Raw genomic sequence first — 18,550 nt, 5'->3', positions numbered from 1 at the left:
GATGGAGAAATGGGTCAAAAGGTCAGGAATTCTTTAGGGAAGGTTGATATTTGTCCCCCAACACCTGCACATCAACAATAGGACAACCCATCAGCAAAATGAGATTAAAAGAAAAAGTAAAAGGCAGTCAAGAAGATGTACCTGAGTCATTAGAAACACAACAACATCAACTTAGAAGTAGCATGCATGTCTCTCCAACAACGATCAGGTAGGTACAGGTATGCAATATTCTTGACCTCTTCTCTTGAGTAAATTATAGTTATAAATTCGTTGTCAATGCATGAGAAATTTGTTGTAAATTAGACATAAATTAAGACCCATGCCTCTAAATTAAACATAAATTAAGGCCTATGACCATCATTCAGCACATTAACCCTCTATTTTTGCATTAGATAATGTATTTTTAACTTTAACATGTTCATTAGGAAGGTTTATGAATAATTGCATATTTGTGCCTAATATTATTTATTTTGTGGAATATTATGAGAATATTGGGCAGATTATGAAGATTTGGAGGATGAGATAATTTAGGAACTTGCTCCCTACTACAGGAGGATCAATATTAAATAATAAATCAACAAGATATTATGGAATTATGGCACAGATTATGGAACTTTAATGATTGAGAAAATCTAGGAATGTGTTTTGTGTCATTTAACGTAGATTCCTAGTATTGGGAACCAGATCCACTAATCAAGGAATTTTGGTGGGGAAAGCTTCCTCCTTTCATGGGGAATGATTCCTACTCATTTTTTATAAGTACCAACTTGAATTTTCCTCTAGATATAGATTTTTATTAGTCTTCTTGTGGAGAGAAATCGTATTTTTGCAGCTCCATTGTATTTTCTTGCAGGGATGCAATTGTATTGATGAAAATAATGAAGATTGATGTCATGTTCAATTTCTAAATCTTGTTCTCATCCATAGGTCTCTCAGTTTCCTTGGGCTTGGCCATCCCAGGAGCCTCAAAGCCATTTTTTTATAATTTTATTTTCTTCTTTTCACTTCTTATTCACATGCATCTCTTGTTCTTATTTCTTTCCATTTCTGCACTTAGTATTAATGATTTCTTGTTGTAGGATTGGGTTAAATGGTTGATGTAAGTTATTTTGTAGGATCAAAAGCATCATTTCATCATTGGAAAGCTTTGGAATGTCATAGCAATCGTTGAGCTACTTGGATTAGTCTTCTTATTCCCAAATCTAGATTTTTGGAACTCCTTTTTAGAAAAGAACAGTAAATTTCTATATTTTTTAGAGCATTCTAACAAACTTCAATCGAGTTGGTTCCACTTGCATTAGATCACAAAAACATTCTATTTAATAATAAAAAATTATCCCATTACATTTTCACATGATTAGTTTATGAATTTGATAGATTTACTAGCTCACTAGTTCTCGAATTTCTGATTTTTAGACTAAGTTTCTATTATTTAATAAATCTTTTCCATGTATAGATAAATTTGTGGATAAATGCAGACAATAACGTGTGTTGTTTCAGGAGCTTCTACATTGTAGGGATACCTCATCTCATTCACCTCAACCAAGCCTCATCCACCCATGTTGCCAAAGAAAAAATTGCCATTTCCATTGAGCAAATCTACCCGTCTTGAAGCCCTTGCTTGAGTTCTGGGTAGTGTCCACCACCTCCATGCATTATTGTTCTATTATCCACCTTTCTCAAGCTCCATTCCACCTTCTAGACCACTTCCTAAGATTTCTGATTGCCTTTTGTAACAAAACAGGGGCGTTTAGACATCTTGTAGGAAATAGTACTTCCTATAGACATCCTATAGGAAAGCCTGTAGTAGCTTGTTTTGAGCCCGAATTGAAAAAAATAATCAGTAGAAGGAAGGATTAGCCCCTACTTTCCCTCCAAGCCATCTAAACCATTGTACTCTTTTTCCTCCACACCTGTATCCCTTTCCAAAGAACCAAGCAAGATTAGCATTTACATCTTTCAAGGAAAAAGATAAAAAGGAAAAAGTTATTTTATATTAATTCATGCACACAACAGTTAGCACTCTTAAGATCAAATTCCATGCTCAGTTAGTTTAAATCATCACATGTGATAAATAGGGTTAACTTATGTTTCTTTCACATTTATTTCATGATCTATATGCAATTAGAATATGTCTCTTTCCTTGTACTTTATTTCTTGCAATAGGTTAGGGTTTCCATTTCAATTCATTATCTGCAATTAGTTTAGGGTTTGATTTCTGTAAATGCACTCATTACATCATGACAACAAATGAATGACACATTGTATGCTGCACATATAGTGCCGATACCTCTTAAGTTTGTACGAACCCTGGGTTGATAATTTAATGTCAGTAGCCTTGGGAGTTGCAACATTCTTGTTGCAATACTGAGGCTTATCATAAATCTCCCTAAAGACAGCCTATGGGTCGATTCTAGACTAGTGCCTAGGGCATCTTAAATAGAGGAGTTCTTGAAAGATTGTATGAAAGGGGTTTGCAGCACTCCAATTGTCATGAAATGAGGATGGTGGTAAGAGGATTTGGTTCAATATGTCCATAATGAGGGAGATTCAAGCCAACTCATGAATCCAAGTGCTGGGGGTATATGGAGAAATCTCAAAGAGAAATGGTTTCTTCTTCTAGTGGCCTACACATGGAAATGAGACAAGTTGAACTAAAGTTGAAGTGGTGATGGAGAGGGGAGGAGAAGGAGGAAATCAAGTGCAGAGGGTTGTAATAAACAAAGTCCTCAGCCACCATATTTTAGCAAAAACATGAAAGAGTAAGAAAGTGGGATGACGACAATACGGGGAGCTAGTGTAAAGATTCAGGCCGCATATTAATGGGTATCAATCTTTGTTTCAACAGTTGAGGTAAGTCTAAGCCACCACAGGTATTGTAAGCTACTCACAGACACGAGCAATGTAATGCATGCATAAAATGGACCTAAATATAACATAATAAATTATGTGGTCTCACACAGGTACTCTCTTCTATTTAGTAGTGAAGCAAATCCATTTATCAACCAGAAACATGACAATTTCCTTAACATTGTTTTAAGGAATAAATACACAATGACATGAAGTTACAAGGGGGAAAACTTACTGAAAATCAACCATGTTTGGAATTAATAGAAGAATTTCCATTAATCTTAAAGGTCCAATAACTAGTCTGTACATCTAGTAATGAAATTAGTGAAGTCCTCCCATGAATATGAAAAATTGAGCCCAAATTAGCCTCACAAAGATCATCCCTCGCGGGTTCGAGAATCTCTGCAACCCCTTGGAACCAGAACCTCCCTTTTACAATATTTATTCCCCCTTTTTATAAGAAGAGAGGGGAGTTGCCATTACAGTTTACAAAAAAAGATCTGAGCTTGAGTCCCATCTGTCATGGTAGACTAGTTGTCTTGGCTCTATGAAAGGCTCTACTGCCCCAAAAAAGATTACAACGGGATCGAATCCCTTTCTTGAAAAATAAAGAAATAAATGCACAGATAAGGAGAATCAAGAAAGATAGGAGGAGGTGTCCCCTTGCTGCTTCAGTGGAGGCCATTGATCAAGCCATGTCCCTATTATCATCAGGTTTCTTTCGATTGTTTGAGGTGGTCCACTGCTACATTAGCCGGCTTAAGTCAATTCATCCTTTAAATGCCTTTGGAACTGACTTATGGAGGTGTGTTGTAGGCCTTCTTTCCATGAATGTGCCCAAATATGTATTAAACTCCTAGCTGCTGACCCATCCATCTTTTAGCGCTTTATGTAGTGTTATTGGTGTACCATGTCATGACCTTTTGAATCATTCAAAATAGACAAATCAGCAGACATTGGCATTTATCTCTTAGGCCCCATTATTATAACCCCTTATGTGAATTTCCTTATATGACCATAGGTGGAGACCGAAGGCTCATCTTTAAAGCACTTAAGGCCTTGACTTGCTATGGAGAGGCATTTTTCCTATGTTATCACAAAAGTCCCATATCGACACTTTAAATTATTCTTTAACCTTTTCCTTCGAGTGAGCTGATAGTCCGGACACAAGGTCCTCATAGACCCTACCTTAATCTTTTATTGTGTCCAGGGGGAGGAGTCCCGCATATCGCAAAATTCCCATATTGGTGCTTTAAACTGTGCTTTAACCTTTTCCTTGGAGTGGGTTGATACTCCAGACATGAGGCCCTTATAGACCCCGCCTTAATATTTTATCACGTCCAAGGGGAGGAGTCATTCATATCTCAATCGCACTACACCATTGCTTAAGCCTTCACCCATTAACCACTACGATTGTTGATAAACCTATTGATGCCATCACTTCCATGTCACCTACTGACGTCATCATAGCCTTGTGTCACCCTAGGAGTGGTGACACGTGGCACCTAGAAACATCCCCATAGGACCCTTGAAAATGCCAAAAATGAGTGTCCTTTGCCACATCATCTTCCATACTTGCCACGTCATTGCTGACATCGGCTTCCGTGTTGGGTCAGTGGACAAATCATAGGTCGCCACGTGGCCCCCCTAGAGGAGAGAGAAAAATAGGCCCTCCCTAGCAATTTTGGTCCATATCATAATATCTACGATTTCTTATAGATTCAGAGCTGTGACCCTGCCAATATGTCAATCGTTGATGCCACATGGAGGAGAGAGAAGGGGAGGCTTGACCTTGGTTTTTCGATGAAATTCCTTTGTTAATGGTTTTCTCATACCCCCCGTTTTTACCTTATACTGCAGTGTCGACCCCCGCAAGGTATTTTAACTTTAGAACTTGGTATCAATATACGAGACTGCGGGGTTGTTGCGATGCGGGATTCGTGAAACTGTGGGACCACTGGATTTGTGGGATGTAGGATTCTACGAGATTGCTAAAATCTATGGGATGTGGGATATTTGCACGTGGAGGAGAGAGAAGGAGGGTAACCCACTCTTGCTTTGTTAACCTTTCTCTTTGTGAACATCACCGACCCGGAACTTTAACACTGCATCACAATATTTGCCCCCACAAGGTTTTGGAGTGTCATCCCATTGTTCCATTGATGTGGCGATAATGTGCGATTGCGGGAGTCACTATGTTTAGGCCCCCCCAGCTATTGATATGTGATATAGATGATGAGCCTCTCAGGTCTCGATTATGATTGTTTCTCCATACTTATCCATTTTCCTCAATCAGCTGGGCCTTTCAGGGGTAATATTCGATAGGCTCTAACGTTTGATCCAGAAACCCCTTTTTAGACTTCTATATAGCACCAAAAATATTTTTCTGAGCATTATGCAATCGAGAGAGTTTGATATGGCTCTGATAGCTTTTGTGGCCCAAAATATTAGCATCAAACTTCATTGTTATTGGGAATTTGAAGCAACTTGTGACTAAAAACTCAATGAGTGACAAAATTTGCTCCTACTGGGGATAATGCCTTGTAGGCAAGGTGCTGAAAACCTAAAGATCAATATCCTTCACGATTGGGCATGGAGTCAGTGATATATGAGATTTGTAACTAGTAAAATCTCCATGGGACTTTCCTCATGACTCTAAAAAATAGAAAATAAAAACTCTAACAACATGAAAATAGATGCTCAGCTGGTGAGCTTATTTGTATACACTCCTACTTATGTACAGGCCTCAATTCACCTAAGTGAGTTCAACCCTCCAAAGGAGCCAGGAAAACATTTGAGTATCAAACCTTATGCCTTCACATTGCTAAAAAACAAAAATTAAAATGAGCATGCACCATAAAAAAATTTCAGATAAGGACCCTGATGCATTCTCTTGAAATGGCCTCTGGTGCCGACTTAAGTATAAGCTCATGTACTCAGCCACAGGATCATGGAATAGATAATGAAGGTTTCAGCAACCTGTTCTTCACATACAGTCTTTTGGCTGATGTCTTTTTGGTCATCGCAACCACAAACATTATCCATCTCTTCATTTTTGGCCTTTTCAAGAAAATCCTACTGCTGGGAGCTTTTTCTCCACTTGCTGGAACACAACTCCTTCAGAACTTCAGTGACCATCTCTTCCTCCTCTAAATAATTTGAATCACAGATTAGAGGAGGGTATTGGTGTTGTTCTCCATGTGAAGGGTGTGCGTTGTGAACTGGACCCTCTTTGTTGACCTCCTAATCAAACTCCTCTTCTTTCGCATTTGGTGATGCTTCCTGATGAGAGTATATGTTTTCTCAGAGAGGAGCTCCACAAACATCTTCAATAGATTCTTCAACCTCCCGACTATTTTCATGATTAGAAAATTTGCAGCAACCTTCAAACATAGCATTCGGTAAATAAAATGTCTTGTAATATTGATGGAATGATGTATTGAAAGATTTCAAGGAAGATATGTTTCCCTAAGGTAGTGTTTTAAACCAAACCCTAGCATCCCCCTCTAAAGACAATTTGAACAAGTTCATTATTACATCGTCAAGAAGAATACCTTGTTGCTCCATACATTCATGAAAGTCTTTGAGGTGCTGGTCAGGTCTTCTCTCTGAGTTACCACTAAATTTGGTAAAATGTCTATCCCACTCATGAAATGAAGGAACTCGGTTAGGATAACCAACAATGGAAGAGAAATCCAGTGGGGCAAATTGGTTGGCCAGGAATGCAGGAAGGGCCATCTTTAAAACATCCCTATATGAGTGATTTCAGCTTCAAAAGTAGGGGAAGTTTTTCAGTTGTTATAGCATCAGAGTGAGTATGAGGCCTATTGAAAGCCAAGAACATCAGGTAGAGATTAGGATAATGGAGTCGCCAGGATGTTTACCATAAAATTAACAATGGAGTTGCCAAGGTGAGATATCTTCACCGCACACTTCCCATGCTCACCTAACAGAGGAAATGAAATGTTTTGCCATACCCAGGGAAAAATATTCTAATCTGTTCCCCGACAACAGCACTAGAAAGATGTTGTCACTAAATATTGCACCTACAACACAAGTGCAACAAGGGGCAAAGAAATCTCCCTAGAGACAACCTATGGGTTGATTCTAGACCAATGCCTAGGACATCTTAAATAGAGGAGTGCTTGTAAGATGGTATGAGAGGGGTTTGCAGCACTCCAATTCTCATGAAATGAGGATGGTGGTAAGAGGGTTTGGTTCAATATGCCTATAATGAGGGAGATTCAAGTCAACTCATGAATCCAAATGCTGGGGGTATATGGAGCAATCTCAAAGAGAAATGGTTTCTTATTTTGGTGGCCTACACATGGAAATGAGACAACTTTAACTAAAGTTGAAGAGGTGATGGAGAGCGGAGGAGAAGGAGGAAATCAGGTGTAAAGGGTTGTAATAAACATAGTCCTCAGCCACTATATTTCAATAGAAACATGAAAGAGTAAGAAAGTGGGATGCGGCAATAGGAGGAGCTGGTGTAAAGCTTCAAGCTGCACATTAATGGGTATCAATCTCTGTTTCAACAGTTGAGGTAAGTCTGAGCCACCACAGGTACTTTAATCTATTCACAGACATGAGTAAATCTGAAGGATGACATGTACTGCATGCATAAGGATAACATAGGTAATTCTTAGTCTCATACATGTACTCTCTTCTATTTAGCAATGAAGAAAAATCCATTTATCAGCCGGAAACATGACACCTACCTTAACATTGTTTTAAGGAAGAAATACACAATGAAATGAAGTTACAATAGGGAAAAATTACTGCAAATCAACCATGTTTAGAATCAAAAGAATAATTGACATTAATCTTAAAGGTCTAATAACCAATTTGTACATCTATAATCAAATCAGTGAAGCCCTCCCATGAATACAGAAACTTGAGCCCAAATCAGCCTCACAAAGATCAACCCTTGTGGGTCCGAGAATCACTGCAACCCCCTGGAACCAAAACCTCCCTTCTACAATATTTCTCCCCCCTTTTTATAAGAATACAAGGGAACTATCATTACATGTTACAAAAAAATATCTGCGCCTAAGCCCAAGCTGTCATGCTAGACTAGTTGTCTCGGCTCTATGACAAGCTCTGTTTCCCCAAAAAAGATTACAATGGGATCGAACCCCTTTCTTGAAAAATATATAAATAAATGCACAGAAAAGGAGAATCGAGAGATAAAGGAGAAGGTGACATTCCCTTGCTACTTCAGTGGAGGTCATTGATCAAGCCACATAACTTTTTCATCATGTTCCTTTCTGTTGTTTGAGGCAGTTCACTGTTGCATTAGCCGGCTTACGTCAATTCAGCCTTTAAATGCCTTCGACGTTGACTTATGGAGGCGTGTTGCAGACCTTCTTTCCATGAATGTGCCCAAATCTGTATTAAACTCCTAGCTACTGACCCATTCATCTTTTGGTTCTTTGTGCAGGCTTTTGAATCATTTAAAAAAAACAAATAAATGGACGTTGGCATTTATTTCTTAAACTCCTTAACTATAAACCCTTGTGTGGCTTTCCTCATATGACCACAGGTGGAGAATGGAGTGATGAGCACCAGTATTGGAGCAAGAATGCTACAACCCCTGGGGCTAACAACTTTACTTTATCAACCCGGGGTTCGTACAAACTTGGAGGTGACAGATATACACAAGTAGATGTGATGGGTCTTCTCTTTTTCACTGCTAAGATGGTGATAGACCACTATGGTTTCTCAAACCAACCTTCTATTGATTTAGAAGAAGCTTGATTACCAATGAGAAAAAGGGAAATTTACACTAAATGAAATCTTGTCTACTGTAGTAAGGAAAAGACAGAAATAAAATGCTTAAACACACCATTCATCTAACTAACTGCTAAGAGGCTTTGCTTTAGAATAATTCTAGGTTAACATGTGTGTCACCCTACTATCCTGGGCATGCAATTTGAAACATCCAAACATTCTACTGTTGTGCATGTAAATGAATACAATAACTTTTTTCTCTTTGTCTTTTTGTGTTAAAATGTGAATGCTAACTGCTCTTTGTGATGTGGCAGGTGGATTAGGGATGATGGTGAATGGTCCGATGGCTTGGGAGGCAAGTAGGGGTCTTCTCCCATCTTCCTAGGTGCTTTTTCCACAATCCAGCTTCAAAACAGGTCACTACAGTTCAACCTACAGCATGTCGTAATGCCTCCTATATGATGTCCTAATGCTCCTACAAGATCTGGCTAAGAGTAAGAGGAGGGATTTGGAAGGTGGTGTAAGGCTTAAGGAAGGTGAATAGTGGGATAAATGAGGAAAGGGAGTGGCTAGGACTCCATCAGAGCTCAAAACAGAGTTTGTGAGATGGCTGGATTTTCTCAACAAGCTTGGAAAAGTATTCTTATGGAATGATGAATTTGGTGAAGGACTTAGTGGAAAACGAGATAATCATGGATGGATGAGGATAGGATCAGGTTGCAGGTCATGGAATCCCTTTGCACTACTGAAACTCCTGCATTGCATCAATCACTAACATTTATCCATGAATCATGTCAAACAAGAAAGATTTTCAATTAACTAAAGAAAACGTAATTTCATGAGCTGGTTACATATTTTATGCATGGGAAAACTTTCATAATAATGAAACCTTTATGAGATCTATTGCAAGGCTGAAGACATCAAAAATGACAATTAAATCCTATTAGTGAAAACTAGTAAAATGTTGGCCTCAGTAACAGAAAACCCTAAATTCCATGAGAAATCAAATTTCTGTCTTTTTGGGGCTGCATAATAGTCCTTTCCTCAAACCATGGTCCCTGAAGGGAGGAGTGAGGAAAAAATCACCTACTAATAGATTTTTTATATTCTATTATCTTTGTAATCTACTACTAAAGCAATGCACAAATGGAAGCAAACTAATCAAATCCACAACTACTTGCAATGAAATAATGTTAAATACAATTCAACCATTAATCTATGAAATCAACTAATCATACAAATACAAGAAGAGGAGCCTTTGCTACTAGGGTTGGGCCCTAACCCAAGAGCTTCAGCCCTCTGAGTCAACTTAGTGTTGGATCAAGGAAATGCTCATTCTCATTATCATATCAGAAAATTACATAACAATGTCTTCCACAAATCTTGAACTCGAAAATGCCTAGTGCTTTTACATCAAAAATTCAAATCCTGATGAGGCTCTAGGGCTCCTTATTTATACAAATGCAATCTGCAATGGCTTCCTTAAATCTAGGGAGGCTCAACTCCCAAACTCAAGATCAACTGACTCTTGAATTGTTCCTGGCTCGACTTCCTTTTGATCTTCATGACTCGGCTTCTTGCAACTCCGAGCTAGTGTGATTTGATCGAGGAATATTCGAATGAGTGAGGAGTAAATGAGGAGGATCTATCTCCTACAATATCTCCTCCTTGTCCCATTCAATTTTCTACCCTTAATTAGCCAAAATTGCCATGATTTTCTCTCAAAACCCTGCAATAAATGCACATTAGTCCACTAGGCATAACATCTCACTTTTACTCATCTCATTAAGAAAAATATATTCAAAATATGTAAGGAATTATGAGAAGAGTTGGTTTAAATAAGCTTGGAGGTGTATTAAGGTCCATATAGTTACCTAATGATGAGTCTCATCATCACCCCCCTACTGAAAGTGTTTTTCATCCTCTGAGAAACTCAATCTATATCATGTCCTTCATTGATCTAGTGGATTCCCTGAAATCCCATGCTTCTGTTGTAGTTTTCTCTTCTTGTGAATAGAATCATGCCTTCCTCTCTATCTCCTCCCACTGATTTCTTTCTTCCTCTTCCTTCCTTCCTTCCAACATTCCTAAGAGTAGTGGTGGAATAAGTCTCTAGCCAATCCAATTGACTTTGAGTCTTTGGAGAGCTTGCTTGTAAATGGGTGTTCTGTGTAGTGATTCTCTCATTCTCTAAGGAGAATGGTACTCTCTGATTTTTAGGTTGTAGGGAAAAATGTTCCATCTCCTTTGGAAAGCTTGCATGTTTTCATCTCCTAAAACCCTGAACATGTCTTCAAAGTGTGTGACTGCTTTCTCTTGGGCAGCAATGTTCCTAGGTGCAAGCTTAGGGTCATTTTCAATCAGGTTGTGGATGTTGATGCCAACCATTGGATTTGATTTCTCAACTCTTTTCATGAGGGGTTATGTCTCTTCTCTTGCTATTACTTTCTTCATATCTCTAGCTCTTGCCCCCTCATGATTCATCCATGATGCCAAGGCCATCAATTGCAAGTCCCCTAGTTTTGAATTTGGATCCTACACCTTCCCATCTGTCAAGGCGAAGTTGTGTAGGTAAAACTCAGACATTTTAGCTCTATCCTCCAAGGTGCTTTGGTCACAAAGATCAATGAATTGTATATAATCTTGGAAGGGCATAGTGCCTCTCTGTGCTAAAGTATTAATTTGGAACTGTAGCCATTGTTCCTTAAGATACAATGCATAAGACTTTGCTGACATCCTACACTGGATTACCTCTAAGGATAAACTGGGCATGGATGCCAATTGACTTTCTCTCTCTTGTAACCATCCCCTTATCCATGCATTCACTGCTTCCAACTGAGATTTCTTCATTTCATCTTTGTCCCTTATGCTGCTAAGTTCTCTGCCCATCTCCTTTAATTTCTCCTCCACGTGGCCTATATTGTCCACTCCTTTAGTTTTGGCAATTTGCATCCACCCATGTGTTCTTTCCCTTTCTTTTTCAAGCTCAAAGAATAAGGGGATGACAAATTTCTATGGAATGACCCTACCCCTTTCAATGAAGCTGTAGTAAGAGTCAAGGTTGGGTTGAGGACTAGGTTCCCTTAGTTCTGGCTCTTCCTTCTTTGTTTCCTGTTGAATGATCCCTTCTTGGTCCATTTTCTAAGTTTCCTATAGGTTTAGTAGAGTTTCCTGTAGGATGGCCTCTGCTTCATGTAGGTCCTTATGTGTCTCCTGTAGGGGAGCTTTTCCTTTAGATGAGGCAGACCTGGTGACAAACCTCCTAACATAAGTGATGGGAGATTTGGTAGAGGCTTGTACTGATGATCCTTCTCCTTGAATTTTCACAAGAGGAGCTATCTTTTCTTGCTACTTTGGTGAGCCTTCAATGATAACAGGAACTTTTGTGGGTGCTCGAGGTTTTCGTTTCCTGATCCTTGTACTTTTTCTTATCCTAAACTACAATGGGGTTTGTCTATGTCTGTTCCCTTTTTTCTTGATAGGGGTACTTAGGGCAGTGAGGGCAACTGCTTCCTCTTTCTCAGTGGGTTTTGGAGATACCCTTGGTGATTCCTTCCCTTCTTTTCCTACAATTTTAGACCTCTATTCTTCCTTGCCTTTTGTTTTAACTTTTCCATTCTCCTTCTCATCCTTGTATTTCTCTTCTTCTTCTACCTCTAGTTCCTTAGTCTGTTCATCAGTTTCTTCTTGCATCTTCCTTTGTCTCTTCATCGCTTTCCTCCTCCTTTTCTTCCTCTTCTTCCTCCTCTGTTTCTTCTTCATCCCTCTCACTAGCAATGGGGCTTTTGTCATATTCCAGAGTTTTTATTTCTCCCTCTATTTGCATGTCTCTAAAAGTTGTCCATGTAATAGGGAGTCTTAGGTTTTGCAGGGCATCTTCTAGGATAAGTTTAACTAACCCATGATGGGCTAGCTATTGACGTTTTCCTTCTTACACCTTGATGCTCATATCTCTCACTAGTTGAAGAAGAAAGTAGGGTATGCTTAGTCTGTTTTGAGGAGGTATGTCTGCTCCAAACCTTAGTTCTTGGAGAAGCCTGAAATGGTATCCATATACCACACTGTATCTTCTTTCACATGATATATACTTAATGAGGTGGTAGCTAATTTCATTCCGAGGGTATGGTAGGCTTTCTCTTCTGACCCCATTTTTGTCCTCCATTGCCTCCTCTCCTTCCAAAAATAATTTCTTCTTAGCAAGTTGGTTGCTACCCTTATCTTCCTTTCTCTAAGGTAACCCTAAAGGAAGTGTGGTCATTATGCCTATGACTTCAGGGGTGATTTCTACTGAGAGGCCTTTCACCATAGTAATGGTATGAGGGACAGAGCAAATTCTTTGGCTACCTCATCATCATATCTCCTCATTTTTACAAGGAAACCCATCCAATTGTGTCTTGTGAAGATCTCTACTACAGGAGGGTGCTGATGAATTCTCATAGTGTTGGTGGGTTCCCTCTTGTTAAATACCCCTATCATTTTTACTCTGACGATTGTGGAAGCTTGTATGGGTTTAATTCCAACTTCTAATGGGTGAGAGATTTTAAATGACAATTTTGTATACAATTCCACTGGAATGCAATCTCCTTAACAAAATAGAAGGTTTTTCTATATTTTTTTAACTTGGAAAGTGTGGGAAGGTATAGCTCCAACCTCCTGGTTACTACCTGATGAAGCCAACCTTTTATTTTTCCTCTCTAAATTCCCATTGCCAATCCTGTAGATGACTGTTCTGTATCCTATAGGATCCTGTAGGTTTTCCTATAGGATCCTATAGGTGCTCCAGCGTTGAAAAATGGCTCACTGTCTTTCCAGTAGACACTGCTTCAAGAGTCGAGAGAAACCTTGCTTCAATGTATCCTCGAGATTGCGAATGCCTCCTATGCATGGGAATCAGTGTTTTATTTCCTCATATGGGTGATTGTGTGGGATGGTGTGTTAGCAACTAAAGTACGAGAACTCACTTTTGGACTTTTGGTCCCTCTACCACTTAATCATTCCTCCTTACCTTGTAATCATCTCCCACTTTGGTCATCCTTAACTTAACCACTTTTGGCCTCATCTCCTCTTTCTCCTGATTTGACTACTGCCACGTGTGTAGTGAACTAACTGTATTCTCCTAATTGACTGACCGAAGGTGGCCACGTTAACTGACCATCTTTGCTTATAAAACCAACTCTTTCACAAATCTATATTTTTTATTATATTATGTTAACAAGAGAGCTTAAGCGAGATGACATACCTATGGAAAGTTTCCTTGATGTTGCTTGTTGGAGAATGCTGTCCTTGTTGTGTATTTGCTACATTTTTTATTCGCCTCCTTTAATGCTTGTTTCCCTTGATGTGCAGGTACTGGAGGGTGATGCTGATGATCTCGCTGATGATGCTAAGCCTTGGAGGAGCTTCTTTGACAATAGGATCTCTATGCTGAAGATGACTGCAACCTATGAAATTTATTTTTGTGTGACAGGCTGCTATAGGATTTCCTATAGGAAACCTACAGGATGTCATGTAGCTACCTCTACCCTAAATTTTTATTCATTCCTTCACTTCTGGAGCATGAGGATTGTTGTCCTAGGCAGAGAATGGGTCTAGTGATTGGTAGGTGAGAGGTATATCCTTCAGGTATTGTCCCCTTGTCTTCTGTTCTTATCCTCCTTTATTTGTTATTTTATTTCTAAAAATTGTAATCTTTTTGTAACTGACTTATTGGATGAATGTAGGGGTAATCATGGTGGTGAGAGGCATGGTGATGAGGTGGTGAAGTAAACATTTTTTTTTTGACATAAGAAGGTTATCCCCTTGCTTTAGGGTCACTTTCCTTGGGATTCCCAAGCCACTATAATTCCTACAGGATCATCATGTAGGTTTTCACGGAATCCTATAGGTTTACAGGGAATCTTGTAGAAAACACAGAACTCATGCAAACTTAGCTAAATGAGTTAATAAATGGAGGAATGAAAAAATGAATGATATAGGTCCTTTTGATCCTCTCTTATTGCTCTGATCCTCTTCCTACTGACCTACAAACAGCATTTTGAAAGTTTTTCTTTTCTCTCTTTTTATATTTTTTTGTTTTTGTTTTTGTTTTCTTTTTTTTGAAAATAAGTAGTTGCCTACAAGAGGTTTTCACCTCGATATCTTTTTATCTCTTTTCTTTTTTCTTTTATTTTTTTTGACACCATTGGGCCGCCCCAAGAGGTTTTAAACCCAACGGTGGGACTCAAGTGCCTCGTGGATGTTTTCACTTGAGTCTCTTTATTTTTCTCCTTTTTTTTTCTTTTTCTTTTTTTCTTCTAGTATCCTGATGGGGTAGAATCTAGGACTTTCTCCACTACCATCATTATCTTGTTGATGCCATTGATGAATTCTTGCTTTGACAAGGGATTCTTGAAGACCGTCAGTCTGTGCCCATTGACAAGTAAAGGAATAGCCTCTGCATCAATGGTTCTTATTTGCATTGAACCATTATCATGACATGTTTCTATGACATAAGGTCCTAACCATTGAGTCCTTAACTTACCCTTAAAATCCTTGTATCTAGAATCATACAATAAAGACCAATCACCTTCTTGAAACTGTTTGTCCTTTATGTTCTTGTCATGCCAGATAACTTGAGTCACCTATGTGTGTAGGAGGGCTTGCATTCTAAACTCGTCTAACCCGTTTAGCTAGAGCAATCTCTCTTGTTGCACCTTGGTGAGATCTAGATCTAGTTGTGCTGCCATTCTTAATGTGTTGTACTCAAATTCAATGGACAGTAGGACCTTCTTCCCATAGACCAACTCATAAGGAGTGAATCCAGTGGTGGTCTTCAGGTGATATTGTAGGCCCAAGTGGCCTCAACTAATCTATCTGGCCAATATTTTATACTGTTGCTAATCACTTTGGTCAGAATGCCCTCCAGCACTCTGTTGATTACCTCCACTTTCCCATTAGCTTGTGGGTAGTAAGGAGTGGATGTTCTATGCTTGATCTTGTGATGGCTTAACAAATTTTCAATCATGTGAGATGTAAACTGGATGCCTTGAGACTAGTTCTCTAGGGTACCCAAACTTATAAAACACATTTTGCCTTAAGAACTCGCCACTTTCTCCTATGTTGCTGCTTTGATGGCCTTGGCTTTAGCCCACTTGGTTAAATAGTCAGTGCACATAATGATGTAATGATTTTTCCTGGATGGAGGGTTAATGGGTTCAATTAAATCCATGCCCCACTTGTCAAATGGCTCAAAAGTCACTTGAGGTTGCAGAGTCATTTCATCCCTTAGGGTAGGCTTTCTGATCCTTTGGCACAGACCGCACTGACTAGTATAACTCATCACATCCCGGTGAAGAGTGGACCAGTAATAACTAGCTTGTAGCACCTTGAATGTTGTCCTCTTGGTTGCAAAGTTATCTCCACAAGGCCCACCATGATAGGTCAGAAGGATGTCAAATACTTCCTACTCCCTGACACACCTTCTCATAATTTGATTTGGGCCTAGTTTGAAGAGGTTTCCCCTAATCCATGTGAATGGGGCGCTCTTCATCACAATCTTGTTTCTCTCATTGGAGGACAAGTTCGGTGGAAACTGTGCAGGCACCAAGTAGTTTGCTATGTCATAAAACCATGGAGGGAGAATTGAAATGGCAAATAAGTTTTCATCTGGTAATTGATCATCAACCATTCCTTCCTCCCCTGTAGGAAAAGTTAATCTGGATAGAAAATCTGCAACAACATTCTCCTTGCCAGGCTTATCATTAATAGTTAGATCAAATTGTTGTAATAAAAGTAACGATCTAATAATATGGGCATTCACATAAGGTTTGTTCATCAAGTATTAATTGAAGCATGGTCAGTATGTACAAATGTTTGGTAACTTAAAATTTAATGCCTAAATTTTTTCAATGAATGCACAACAGCTAGGAGCTCCTTTTCAGTCATTGTTTAGTTCAGTTTGGCCTTTCACAGATTCTTACTGATGAAGTAAATGGAATAAGGTAACTTGTCATCTATTTTGCCTATAGTTGCTCCTATGGCTTTGTGAGATGCATCAACATGTATATGGAAAGGAAGGGCCCAATTTGGGCCTTAGAGAATAGGTGCGGTGGTCAACTTGTCCTTCTGGGTGTCCAAGGCCTCTTGACAGCTTTTTGACCATAACAATTCAGAGTCTTTGGCCAATAACCCAAAAAAAGGAAAATATAACTTGCTGAAGTCCTTTATAAATCTCCTATAGTATCCAAATAAACCTAGAAAACTTCTGACATCCCTCTGTTTTTGCAGAGGCCGGACCATTTCGATGATGGCTATTTTAATTGGGTCCACCTGCAGTCCTTTCTAGGATATTGAATGACCTAGAATAGTCCCTGCAGTCATCAAGAACTCACATTTTTCAGGACTAAGGGACAAGTACATTTCAATGCATTTGTTCAGCACCTTACCGAAGTTGGATAGAGCCTCCTGGAAATCACACACATAGGTTGTAAAATCATCCATATAAATTTCTACTGCATCATGGACTAGCTCGACAAAGATACTCAGGATTGCCCTCTAGAAAGTGGTAGGGCCATTACATAGGCCAAAAGGAAGGACCCTATAAATGAAAGTACCCCAAGGACAAGTGAAGGTAGTTTTATCTTGGTCTTTTGGACTGATATGGATTTGATTGTACCCGTTGAACCGATCTAGGAAGGAGAAGAACTTTTTCCCTACCAGGTCATCTAGCACTTGGTCAATGAAAGGTAGAGGGAAATGGTCCTTCTTTGTTGCTTTGTTTAAATCTCTATAACTGGCACAAATCCTCCACTTCCAATTTTTCTTTGTAACCAACACCAAAGGAGAAACCCACTCACTGTTCGAGATAGGGTAAATCAATCCTGCATCCTGCAGCTTTTGCAGTTCTTCTTTGATTATATCCTTGAGAGATGGATTCATTCTTCTTTGGGGTTGTCAGACTGGTTTTCAACCTTCTTTGATATAAATATGGTGAGTACACACCGAGGGGTGCACTTCCTTAATTTCCTTGTAACTCTAAGTAAAGGCATCTAGATGTTCCCCTAACATGCTGCACAATTTTTCCTCTTGGTGTACAGAAAGAGGGGGGTTGATTTTAAAAGTTCTTTCAGGGGCGAATTCTATGGTTTTGACACGGGTAGGATTTGAATCAGCTAAGCATAGATCAATTTGATCGTTTCTCTTGGTTTCCTTTACTACTTCCTCTAAGGACAAGGTGATGGGAGTTGGAATTTGGAGTATGTGTTCAATTAAATCATCTTCATCCAGTTACCCTCCTCGCATGGCTGTCTCTAAGATATAGATTTGGGCTAAGTAGATTTCATCTTCTTCCTCCTCTTCTAGCCATAAAGTTAAGTCATGTTATATAGATGGCTAGGCAGGAGGGTACAAGACTAACTTCTTGGAAATATGCCCATTTTTTATAGTCATATTTCTAGCCCTACGGCTAATGTAGGCATCGACAGTGGCTAACCAAGGCCTTCCAAGTATGAGAGGATAACCAGTAAGCTTGGCCCTAGGTTGGAGAACTAGGAAGTCTCCAGGGTACTCCCAAGAGTCAATGGAGACCATCACATCCTCAACAATCCCCTCAGGGGTCATTGTGGAATGGTCTACAAGTTGCAAGATTCTTGTGGTATTTCTTAACGAACCCTAGATATTGAGTTTGAGCATGGTGTCCTTAGTAATTACATTAATGGCAGCCCCAAGATCAATCGAAGTGTGTGGGACAATGGTGCCATTAATGTGCACATCTACTACAGGGCTTCCAAGGTCCAAATACTTTGGGAAAATTACCTACCCCAACCTTAAGTCAGACAGTTGTCCAATGACATTAATGCTAGGGGTGTCTCTTTTTCACTTCCTTGGATGTTTGAAACACTTCTCTTTAATCAACTTGTTGTAAATAGGTACATCCTTGATGGATTGGAGAAGTGGAATTTTGACACATAGATTTTTCAATTACCCCAGA

The sequence above is a fragment of the Pinus tabuliformis genome, chromosome 8 (genome assembly GCF_031772625.1).
Source record: "Pinus tabuliformis cultivar Carrire ecotype Pingquan chromosome 8, CPIR1, whole genome shotgun sequence".
Taxonomy (NCBI): domain Eukaryota; kingdom Viridiplantae; phylum Streptophyta; class Pinopsida; order Pinales; family Pinaceae; genus Pinus; species Pinus tabuliformis.
Note: the sequence above shows the minus strand (reverse complement) of the source record.